Source organism: Ursus maritimus, assembly GCF_017311325.1.
Source record: "Ursus maritimus isolate PB19 chromosome X unlocalized genomic scaffold, ASM1731132v1 scaffold_X1, whole genome shotgun sequence".
NCBI classification, from domain to species: domain Eukaryota; kingdom Metazoa; phylum Chordata; class Mammalia; order Carnivora; family Ursidae; genus Ursus; species Ursus maritimus.
In genome coordinates, this window is record NW_024423319.1 from 28,326,388 (window position 1) to 28,340,046 (window position 13,659).

Here is a 13,659-nt window from a genome sequence, read left to right on the forward strand (position 1 = left end):
TTGACTAAACAGGAAAGCTTTATGGAATTTTTACTAGCCTTTGACTCACTCCGTCCCCAGCACTGTGGCAGTCTTCAAAATTGAAATCTTAATTCGTAGTGTAGGATTCTGCTCCCTACAGACCCAAAGGTAGCAAAATAGACCTTATTCACAAGTTATTGTGTATGTCTGTTTTGACCTGTCTGGGGAAAACCTCGAAAACAAATGCAAGGCAATTACCTCAACTGCACCTAACTCAGAAGTCAGGCTACAAAAGTGGTAGGCTTTACTCAAAAATCCCAGCAAAAATGCTAAAATAGCAACCCACAGATAACTGGAGAAAAAATATACAATAGTCCACTTAAGGTGCAGTAGACAAAACTGGGGAGTTTCTTTGGGAAATTAGTACATTTTTTAAAAAGATTTTTTATTTACTTATTTGACAGAGATAGAGACAGCCAGCGAGAGAGGGAACACAAGCAGGAGGAGTGGGAGAGGAAGAAGCAGGCTCATAGCGGAAGAGCCTGATATGGGGCTCGATCGCATAATGCCAGGATCACGCCCTGAGCCGAAGGCAGACGCTTAACGACTGCGCCACTCAGGTGCCCCGGGAAATTAGTACATTTAAAAGGACCTGTATATACACAGACATTTAGAAAGCCACATGCATATTCAGTAGAGATCCAAGAAGACTTAACTTTCAACCTAGGCCGATCCCTAAGTTGAGTTCAACTCTGGCTAAGTGTAAAAGTAATGTCACTACACAGAATTAATCTGCAAAGACTGGGAAAGTGTTTTGTGTTTGTGTGGCAGAGTGTGTGATATTTTTTGTTCTTTATATACCTTTAGGTTCTGGCATTCAAAGAAATTTATGTGAAAATATAAACTGATACAATGGAAAATTACTCAGCCATAAAAAAAGAATGAGACCTTGCCCTTTGTGAAAACATGGATGGATTCAGAGGATACTAAGCTAAGTAAAATAAATCAGAGAAAGACAAATATCATATGATTTCACTCATATATGGAATCTAAAAACAACAACAACAACAAAAATGAACAAACAATTCAGAAAGAGACTCATAAATACAGAGAGTAAATGTGGTTGCCAGAAGTCAGAGGGGTAAGGGGATGAGCAAAATGGGTGAAGAGGAGTGAGAGGTACAGGCTTCCAGTTATGTCATGAATAAGCTATGAAGATGAAAGGTACAGCATAAGGAATATGGTCAGTGGTATTCTAATTGTGTTGTATGGTGACACCTGGTAGGTACACTTGTGGTGAGCATAGCATATTACTAGAGAAGATGAATCACTGTGTTGTACACCTAAAACTAATGTAACATTGTATGTCAGCTATACTTCAGCAACAAAAAAATTATCACCTGAACACATGCTAATGAAGAAAAACACAGTGACTGCATACAGCAATGAATATAGTATCTACGAAAAAATAGTTTGAGAATGTCACTAAAACTAAGAACTACTAGAGCCCTCAACAACCACAACAAAAAACAAACCCTGGGAGAGGGAAAAGTTTGATTTCCAGAATTACTACGTTATAATATTCAAATTTCCCAGTTTCAACAACAACAAATCAAAGGGCATACAAACAGGAAAGTACGCCCAATTTAAACAAGTAGCAAAGTAACAGAAACCATATCTGAGGAAGTCCAGACATTACACTTACTATAAAAAGCCTTTAAAACAACTACCTTAAATATGCTCAAAGAGCTAAATAAAACATGAAAGAACTAAAGGAAAGGAGGAAGACAAAATGTGAACGAAATGAGAACATCTATAAAGGGACGGAAATTACAAAAATAAACCAAACAAAGATTCTGGAGTAGAAAAGTAACACCTGCAACAATAACCGAAATGAAAAATTTAGTAGAAGGGCTCAACGGAATTGAGCAGACAAAAGAAAGATTCAAAGAACTTGAAGACAGGACAATTGAAATAGAATCTGAGAAGGAGAATGATAAGAGAATAAAGAAAAGTAAACCAAACCTAAGGACCTATAGAACACCATCGAAGGGAACAACATATACATCATGGGAGTCCCAGAAGGAGACTAGAGAAAGAAAAGGGAAGAAAGAATATGGCCAAAACGTCCCCAAATTTCATGAGAGATCTGACTCTACAAACCCACGAATACCAATATATTATAATCAAACCATTGAAGGCCAAAGAAACAAAGAGAATCTTAAAAGCAGCAAGAGAGAAGTGGCTCATCACACACAAGGGATTCTCTGTAAGAGAACAGTGCATTTTCCAGGTGAAACCACGGAGGCTGGAAGACAGAGGCTGACATATTTAATATGCTGAAAGAAGAAAAACATCAACCAAGAATTTTATATCTGGCAAAACTGTCCTTCAGAAAAGAAGGAAAAAATAGGGGCACGTGGCTGGCTCAGTCAGTAGAGCATGAAACTCTTGATCTCAAAATCATGAGCTTGAGCCCCATGTTGGGGGTAGAGATGAAATAAAAGCCAAACTTTAAAAAACAAACATAAATGAAGGAGAAAATAATAAGACAGTCCGAAATAAACAAAAGCTGAAGGAATTTCCTACGACTAGATGTGCTCTGCAAGAAATGCTAAAGGGATTCTTTCAGGTTGAAAAGAAGGGACGCCAGATAGTAAATCAGAGCTGTATGAAGAAATAGAAGTATTGCTAAATGTAAATACTTGGGCAAATATAAAAGCCAGCATTATGGTATTTTGGGGTTGTAATTCCATTATACCCTAGGGGATTTACAGACAAAAGCATAAAATAATTATGAATCTATATTATTGGGTGTGAAACATAAAGATGTAATTTGTGACAACATAAAGGAGGAGAAAATGGAGTTTTATAGGAGCAAAGTCTTTGCATTCTAGGTTATTTGCAATTCAAACTAGATTGCCTTAAACTTAAGATGTTCAATACAATCCCATTGGTAATCACAAAGAAAGTATGTTAAAATATATATACATATATATATATACACAAAAGGAAATAAAAATATAATTACAAGAGTAAAAAACAAAAAATATCAACTGAACATGAAGAAAGGCAGTAAGGAAGGATATGAGCAAGAAAAATGAATGAGACATGCAGAAAACAAATAGTAAAATGGCAGAAGTGTGTCCATTCTTATCAGTAATTACTCAAATGTAAATGATTTAAACTCAAAAGACAAAGAGTAGCAAAATGAAAAAAAAATTACCCAACTATGTGCTGTCTACAAGAGAGGTAAAAATACAAATACCTTGAAAGTGAAAGAATGAAAATAAACCTTTCAATGCAAATAGTAACCAAAAGAAAGAGTACACGGTACGTATACTAACACCAGACAAATAGACATCAAGTCTAAAACTGTTACAAGAGACAAAGAAGGATATCATATATTTATAAAAGGCTTAATTCATCAAGAAAATATAATAATTATAAACATCTATGTACCAAGAAAGAGCACCAAAATATATGAAGCAAACATTGAGAGAACTGTAGTGAAAAATAGATAGCCGCACAATAGTGGGAGACTTTAATACAGCACATACAATAATGGATAGAATGATTAGAAAGAGAAGAATAAGGAAATCAAGGACTTAAAGAACATAATAAACCAAGGACACATATCAATTACATATACAACCTGCATTAGTAGGATAGATCTTACGTTAAGCCACAAAACAAGTCTCAAAAAATTTAAGATTGAAATCACAAAAAGTATCTTTTCTGACCACAGTGGAATGAAACTAAGTCAATAACAGAAGGAACATTGGCAAATTCACAGATATGTGAAAAATAAACAACACATTCTTAATCACTGAGTCAAAGGAGAAATCACAGGTGATATTAGATAACACTTAGGGACAAGTCAACATGAAAACACAATATATCAAAAGTTATGGAATACAGCAAAGGCAGTGATCAGAGAGAAACTTATAGCTGTAAATACCATCATTAAAATAGAAGGATCTCAGGGAGATAAACTGAGGATCTAGATAAACTTAAGGAAGTAAAAAAAAAAAGTAGAGCAATGTAAAACTAAAGCTAGGAGAAGAAAAGAATAATAAAGACTCAAGCAGAAACAAAACAGAGAACAGAAAAATAGAGATTTTATTATTTTATTTTTTTAAAGATTTTATTTATTTATTCAACAGAGATAGAGACAGCCAGCGAGAGAGGGAACACAAGCAGGGGGAGTGGGAGAGGAAGAAGCAGGCTCATAGCGAAAGAGCCTGATGTGGGGCTCGATCCCAGGTCGCCAGGATCACGCCCTGAGCTGAAGGCAGATGCTTAACCACTGTGCCACCCAGGTGCCCCAGAAAAATAGAGATTTTAAATACAAAAGTTAATTCTTTGAAAAATCAACACAAACTTTTAGCTAGTCTGACAAAGAAAAAAGAGATGACATGCATAATTAAAATCAGAAATGAATGTAGAAAAATCATTATTTCCAGCCCTACAAATTAAAAAGGATTGTAAGAGAATACTATAAACAACTGTACACCAAAATTAGATATTCTGCACAAAATGCACAAATTTCTCAAAACACCAAAACTACCTAAATTGATTCAAGAAGTGCAAAAAAAACAAAACAGTTCTTTAGGAAGAAAAGAGGTTAAATCAATAATCAAAAATCTCCCAACAAAGAAAAGAACTACACCAGAGAGCTTCATGGGTAACTTCCACCAAATATTTAAAGAAGAAATAATCTAATTCTCATCAAACTCTTCCAAAATATAAAAGAGAAGAAACCACTTCATAATTCATTTTATAATACTAAAGCCAGAAAAAGACATCACACACACACAAAAGTTACAGACCAAAATTCCCTGTGAATATAGATGCAAAAAGCCTCAACAAAATATCAGCACACTGATTCTAACAGATTACACATTGCCAAATAGGATTTCTCACAGGAATACAAGGTTGGTTCAACATGAGAAAATCAATATAATACACTACATTACAGAACAAAGGAACAAAATCCACGATTTTCTCAATTGATTAAAAAAAAAGCGTTAGACACAATCCAACACTGTCATAATACACACACACACACACACACACACACACATACACACAAAACTAGAAAATACATAGTGATGATGGTTTCAGAACATTGGAATGTAATGCCATTGGATGGAATTATACACTTAAAAATCCTTAAAATTATAACTCTTATGTGATACATATGCAATCTCAAAAATTTCAAGAAGATTACAGTGGTTTGAAATCTGTTAAATCCATGAGTACATAATGATATTAAATAATAAGTAAATTGTTCACCTGTAGAAGTTCACCTTTCTTTATATTGAAATGGGTAAATAAAAGGAAAGATAAACTATTTATCCTGCCCCTTCTATGTGACTTTTTCCCCTCACTAATCTCCTGGAAGATGAGAGGTTGCGTCCAATTAAAAGTGAACTGTGTATAAGTAAGATTAGAATTAGAATTTTTACCACGTCTAATCCATCGTTAATTACTCGGTCTAGGCACTGAACATTAACAGCTGCTAACATTACAAACAGATACAGAACCAATCACTTGGTGCCTCATAATTAAAGAACACAGCACTGCTCTGAGTTGTAATGAAGAGACTAAACTTGAATCTGATGCAGGGTTCAGGTCCAGCCGCCAACTCATAGGAAATACTAAGGACAGAGAAACATAATTACACCAGGAGTACGCAACATGTTCTTTGCATTCTTGATCCCGTAAATTTTAATAAAAGAAAAGGGTAGTAACGAAGGAAAACATGTAGATTAAAAAAAAAATTAAAAACATAACAAGTTTCCCGAAACTAACGTAACATTGTGTGTCAACTATACTTCTAAAAAATGTTTCATAAAAATGGGCAAAACTGTAAATAAATACAAGAAAATGATTACTGTAAAACCAAGACAGAAATTACTTTAGAAGGGAATGGAAGAAGAAAAGAAAAAAGAAAAAAAAAAGAAGGGAATGGAAGAGGTTTTTGATAGGAGAGGAAAAATGGAAGGGCTTTTGGGGTGGCTGGTATAATTTTGTTTCTTGACCTGAGTTGGTACGTATTGCCTTATAGTAAGTAACTCATTATGCCACACATTTGTTCAGTGTGTTTCATAATCCATGTTTTATTTCACAGTAAAAACATTAAAATGTTAATTGATTAGAGTGTGAAATGCATCACAATATATTTTTTAAATATTTTATTTATTTATTTGAGAGAGTGAGAGAGAGAGCATGAGAGGAGGGGGAGGGGCAGAGGCAGAAGGAAAAGCAGGCTCCCCACGGAGCAGTCACTAAACCAACTAAGCCACCCAGGTGCCCCCACAATATATCTTTTAAAGATTTTATTTTTAAGTAATCTCTACCCCCAATGTGGGGCTTGAACGCACAACCCTCAGATCAAGAGTCACACGCTGGGGGAGCCTGGGTGGCGCAGTCGTTAAGCGTCTGCCTTCGGCCCAGGGCGTGATCCCGGCGTTATGGGATCAAGCCCCGCATCAGGCTCCTCCGCTGGGAGCCTGCTTCTTCCTCTCCCACTCCCCCTGCTTGTGTTCCCTCTCTCGCTGGCTGTCTCTCTCTCTGTCAAATAAATAAATAAAATCTGAAGAAAAAAAAAAAAAGAGTCACATGCTCTACCGAGTCAGCCAGGAACCCTGCATGCACCGTATTTTTGAAATGGCAATAATAGTCGTACTACCTTAAGGGGGAGATTGAAAGCGTGAAAAGTGTACGTAAAGCACTTCGGGATGCCTGGCATAACTAGAGTTCTATTCCTACTAGGGCACATTTTATTTCTGATGCTAAAAGTCATTTCAAAATCTACATAGTGATAATACCAATTCAAACACATTTGTTATCTCACCATTATCACAACCGTAGAGGCAATATATTCCTTCTTTATTTCAGATATGTGAACTAGCCTTTGCCTTAAAATATAGGGGTTAAAGTGTCTGTTTTGCAATAATAATGGTGAGTTGGAAAATTAATTCAATCACGAGGCAATTGATTTTGAGTAAGGTACTTTGCCATTTACAAGCGGTGGGAAATTCTGCGTGTAAAAAATAAACTTCTGTTAAGTCCTGGGCTTTGGGGGAAACTTATTAATATTACAGCTGTTGGAATTATCTTAACTAAGACATTTGGGCAAAATATTTGACATCATTGTGTTTGGGTTTATTCTTCGGTAAAATGGGTAATAGTGTCTACCTCATAGAGTTATTATGAAGATTAAAAGAGTTCATCTTCAGGTGCCAGGCCGGTACAGCCTGCGACTCTTGATCCCAGGGCCTTGAGTTCAAGCCCCATGTTGGGCATAGAGAGTATTAAAAAGAAAAAAAAAAAAAAAAGCAAAAAGCACATCTTTGTAGGAGTTTTGAACAATGCTTGGCAATAAGGCTCTCACTATTATTAATGATTTTCTGGCGGCTTTTGTCAGAACTGCCTCAAGGACTGGGCACTGCTGATCCTGTTGTTGGTGGAAAATTCTCAGGACTGCAGCCAACAGGGCTTGGGGCAGGCAAAGATCGGTACGCAAGGGCTTTTAGTTATCTTTCCTTATTGCTTAATTTATCTGTGTGCTGACCACACATTCAAAATACCTCAAACCTTTTCTTTCCCTGCTCCACTCCTTAATCATGCATGCTGCTTGGTAATTTATTGGCTTCTCTTTCCACCTGACCACAGGGGTCCTGTCATGTACGAAGCAGCTCCTCCTAGAAGCAATTCAGAAGTTAATAATTCCAATAATATTAACCTGAGAGAATGCACTGTTTGACTGAGGCTGTGTGGCTATTCCCTTAAGTGTCACTTGCTCTTGCAATATGCTGGGAACGATGCCTTGTTATAACTTGGCCTGCTTTCTACTCTTTCTCCGTGGTCCCTCAGGTGAAATAGGTAATATTCTCAAAGTAATTAATTATGGCTAAAATGAAGCGCTGTATTTTCCCGGGCGGAACTCCTAGAGAACGGGAATATGAGGACATTGTCCTCTCTGGACAAATTTGCTTATGTTTATACATTTTTAAAACTGCTTATCCCTGAAGAGAAGAAATTCTCACAGCTATGCACTGGAGAGTCATGAGGCCTTTCCATTTTGAAAACAAACAAAGGTTACAAAAAGTGGCCAGAAGTAAATGCCCCAAATTCTCTTACCTCTGCAGTTTTTAGGGGGTAGGACTAATATCACCACCTTAATAGCCATCTAGGGCTGAGCAGGCCCTGGCTGTACCCTGTAGGGTAATGTTCCCTAGAGTTCACAACGTGACTTTTGGGATGGTCCTGACCTATCGTAAGTGGCTAGAGATGCAAGTCACAGGCATAACATGAGGGGGCTAATCCAGTCTTTTCCATTAGTAGCTGTGTATTCTGGGGCAGGTCACTCCCAATTTTCTGTATAAAACAGCTCCACAAACGTATCGAATACCAACTGTGGAAGGCATTATGCCAGGTGTTCAAGTGACAAAGATAAATAAGACATGATCCTTCTCTTTCTCTTACCACACAAGGAAATGGAAGCCATTGGACTATGTGATCTCTAAGGCTCTTTTCAATCCAGAAACTCTGATTTAACCCAGTCTTAGGTTTCACCTATTTTAATTATACTATGTTCAAAATTTAGTATTTTGGGGTTGCAGCAGTTTGGATGGGTTTCCCTATGATTCTTAGCCCCTTCCCAAATTTGGGCTCCTGGAGGCGCCTGTCCTGCCCTGCACCGCTTCATCGGGGATATAGTGAATGGTTGATCAGAGTTCCTAATCCGAAAGGTCATCTTCTATCTTAAGAACAGTTTACTACCTTCTTAAAACCTATGGTTCTTCGCTAGGCAAGGACTACTTGCTAAGATGACCGCTGGAGACAACGCCAGGTAGAAGAAGAGCTTAATGTGTGGGGAAATGTCCCTTAACTTAGGTGCTTCCGTGTGCAAAGCTGGACTATGCCAGTCCACACAGAGAAGAGGGCACTTTCCCTATGCTTTGGACTACGAAAGGACAAAGAAGAAAGACAAAACTAGGCAGGTTCGATGTCACTAAAGGAGGAAGGGAACTCGACTTCTGTGAATACCTGATGGAAAGTCAAAGGAAAGGACGTCTCTCGGCTGAGTAGGCCTCTCTCCCAAGCAAGGCCCCAAAGAGCACCCTAAACATGTCGAGAGTCGATAATCACAGTAAACGAGGGATGAGAAAGGCCGAATAACACCTCGGACATAAAGGTAGAATGATGTTCGTGCATCTCCTGAATGGATAACGATACTTCACAGGATGTTTGCGAGCGTGAAATGAGTTCATATATGAACGTGGGCCTGGTAGACAATCAGCACTATACTTTCTTTCTGTGGAACAACAACAAAGGAAAAGAATCCTGCTGGTTGAAGACTAAATTAGACCACTTTTTTTTTTTAATGGTTTTCTTCTCAGAAGTGATTTCAAATGTATTTGTCACACTTGCATAAGAATAGACATGTTTTGACTTTATAGTATGGTTGAGTTGATGGGAGTATAGTACGGGTGCGTGTGTGCATACATGGGCTGGGAGGGGCTAATGTCCACACACATTTATAGGAGGGCAGAGGGTGTATACTTGGGACAAAGTCATCTTGTCCTTGGACACAAGTGAATATTGCATGGTTTTGTTTAATATTCTTGCTTCAGTAAACACTTTCCTCTCTCTCTCTCTCTCTCTCTCTCTCTCTTTTTTTTTGCAGTGCCTTTGCTGGTACAGCCACCTGCCACCTATTCCACCTACTTGATTCCTCTTCCTGGTATGCTTCCCAGTATACTAACATCCTTAGAGTTTCGTGTAACCCTAAAGCATTTGCTATAAAAGAGACTGCTTGCTCTATTCACTAGGTACTAAATTTTAAAAATCCCCTAAATAGGCTGGCTTCCTAGTTGATTTTTCTCCACTAGCACAATATCCTGAAGATACCTCTTTCTACTGTGCTGGCTGACGTATAGCAAATAGGGGCTTTTAATACCTACACTGGCCTATGAATCTGGTTTTCCACCAGACTTAAAGATACTTCCTCTGTTCATCAGGATGTCAAATGGGATCAAGATATAAATCTAATAAGCATTTCCACTGTCTTGAGATTTATACATGAAAATGTCAAAATGAAAATCAAGGCAGGTATGATAATTATGTAAGAGTTACCTTCCTTACCACAGCCCTCTCCATCTATACAAAGATATGGCAAAGTTCCACCATCCAGGGAAGCATCCCCATAGTCCCTCAGATTATTTTTAGGAGACTAAAAATATGGGTCCTGTGTTTTTCGAGCTTGGACATTACTGAATAAATCTTCATGTTTCCCTTTATAAATAATGCAGCCACATTGTAACAGAGGGCACCAATGTGTTTGTTTGTTTTTAAACATCTAAGTAATCCCTCCAGGATTCAGGACACCATGATGAATTGTTAGGGTTTCTTACAACTCCCTCAGGTCCCACCATTTAGGATTAGATGTGCTTAGGTGGAATAATGGTCTTAAGATTCAGTGATAGAACCCCAAAGGTAAGTTTGAGGAATTTCAAGGGATTGTTTTAAAATGAAGACCTGTCATTCAAAGAAAAATATATCCCTGTGTACAAAAGATCAAGATAAAGTTTATACTAGAAACCCTATATGAATACTTCCAGCAAGTTCATATTTACATTTATAGAATTATATATGATATAGACTTTATACATAAATTTGAATATTAAATTATTAAAATTAAATAAATTATATAAACTAAATAATATAGAAACTTACACTTATGATTACATATTAAATACATATACTTAATGATTACATATTAAATACATATGTTTATAGAAATACATTACAAATATTTATAGAACTATATTTCTACAAATACGTAAAGTATGTCAACCAAGTGTCAACATGCTGCACTCAGTGATTCTGCTGTATTAAGGTCAGAATTGGCAGATACATGAATAATCTCCTTCTGTATGTTTCTTCCTTTCTTCCTCCTCCTTTCTTTTTCCATTAAAATTTACTGAGCACCTGCCATGCGCCAGGCACTGTGCTAGCTGCTATCTATGGGGGAAACAACAAAGAATAATTTATAATCTCTGTACTCAGAGTTCAAAGGAGTTTGTAGTCTGCTGTCCGCGTACCTCTTCATCATTTCCATTCTTAGGCAAGTTGATTACAGCAGAAGCACTGGTTGGTTAAGAGGGGACAGAGATCCAACTCATAAACCGAATTAAAAACACAACTGAAAAAGCACCAAATATTGTAATATTTTGTATACTGACATTATGTAATGTCAATCTGTCACTCATAGTTCAAGTAGCAACTTCGGCTCAAGATAGTCAAGAACGTTCCCCTGCTCAGTTTTCTGAAAACAGCAGGGGCTCACTTGTATAGCTATGATTCCTTATCACTTTGAATCATCAAATATAGGTTTCTGTCTGCTTGCTTAGATCCTGAACAATGTGGAGATTGGACTATATGATGTCTAATGCCCCTTCAGACTCTATGTAATGACCGAATTTAAATAAAATAACACGGAGCCATTCTTTCTCTTCCTCCCTCCTCCAGTTCAGGCCGTGCACAGTGTTTTGGGTCAGGGCCCAGAGAACAAATAGCAGCAACAACCCCTCATATCAAGAAGTCTTTGGTGCCATTAAGCAATTTCTCCTCCAATGTGTTCAGTCTCAAAGCTTAAAGTATTATCAAAATGTGTCTGTGATTTTCTTTTTTCTTTTTCTTTTTTTGGTGGGGGACGGGTAGATGTTTATATACCCTGAATTTGTTACGTGCCAAGGATTCTGGGGATTTGAAATGGAATTAAACTATGATGAAAACAAATAAGAGTTGCAGCAAAATCACTGTAAAATTTATTATTTTAGACCCTGATGAGAACCAGTTAGGGAAAATAAACTCCTCGATATAACATTACTACTACTGCATTTGCTTCGCTTGAAATGCAGAAAAAAATTTCAGTGGAATCAAAACTACGTTTTTCTGTTGATGCAAGCATATACTTGTACTTTTATTTGGTGTGGTTTGCTGTTATTGTTTATTTGTTTTTGGCAACCTCTTCTTAATGTAACAGCCAAGCAAGGGAATGCTTTTCCTGCAGACATTATGCCATTGTTTCCAGTAGGATAATAAAAAGGAAAAAGAAATAAAAGATTCTATATTCACTAAGAATACACAAATATAAGCTTTCATGTGCAGACATCACAAGACCATCACATACACACACACACACACACACACACACACACACAGAGAGAAAGAGAGAGAGAACGAGTTAAAATCTGTTCTGAAACAGACATTTAACATCTAGTTTTAAAATCTGGATATTGCTTCCAAGCTTTAGTCTTCATTATAACACTGTCTGCTTTATACACTTCTCCCTTTGTGATCTCATCCACTTACCATTTCACCCATTACTCCCAGTAACTGACCCTGTCATTTTTACCTCTGTATCTGTCTTTTCTGCAAATCACCTCCACCTGACTTCAATACATCGCCACCCATCGCCACGTCTCAGCAGCGTATGAAACATAAATTCAAATGTATGGTTTCTCTTCTCCTCTCAGGCTCCCTTACTGCTATGACTCCAAAGCAAAATCATTTTCCTATCACTCAAGCTGTAAACATCTGATCTGATCCTTCATTATGGCTGTACACACGTAGCCCATCATCATGTATGTTGACACTTCCTGCACGGTGACTACCATCTTTCTTCTTTTGCCCATGGTTTTTAATCTCTTTTGGAGATTTATCATCTTTAGTCTTAAGTATGGCAATAATTTCCTAAACGGTCTCTGTCTAGTCTCTTCCTTTCCAATCTACTTCACAAAACACTACCAGACAAAATATCTGAAAATAATATTTGTACACATCATATTGTCTCAAAACCTTCAATGGCACTGCCAGTTATTTTAAAGGACAGTGTCTGAAATCCGTAGCCCAGAATTCAGGTTCCCACGTAGTCAGGCTCAGCTATTAGCCTTTCGAATGATTCTTCCACATTAATCGAAGAGGCGTACTGGTTACTCTCCCTTACCATATTATGACACTGAAATTGGAGAAATACATATAGGAGAAATTAATAAACATAATAAAATGAAGAATACAGGACTGATGAATCACGGACCTCTACCTCTGAAACCAGTAATACATTATATGTTAATTAATTGAATTTAAATAAAAATAAATTAAATAAATAAAATTTTAAAAAAAGAAAAAAATGAAGAATACAGGATTTTCAGGCTAGGTCTGTGCCTCTGTGCCTTTGCTTATATCATTTTCTCTACCTGCAAAGACATCATCGATCCTTCGCTTGTCCAGCTGAGGCCAACTCATCTCTAATAAGTGCTCGTGTCCAAGTGATCACTCTATTTGACCTTCTCCAGCTCCACTGTCCATGTGACGGACTTATATGTAGCACCCTCTGCCTTCTATCGAAATGATCTCTCTCTGGGTATCATTTCACTCCCCACCTGGATTGTCAGCTAAGATCAGAACAAGGCCTGGTACTTCTTTTCCAGCCCTTGTGAACACTAGCCAAGTGCACAACACATGCTGGCGTTTGATTATTGAGTACTTACCGAAATTTTGCCTTTGTCTGGTTTTGGGTAAAAATACTTGTTTGGATTCAATTCTTTATTTAATGATGCCAATTTATGTGTCTGTGTGCAGACCTAGCCCAAATTTCCCTGCTATTCCTATAACTTATAA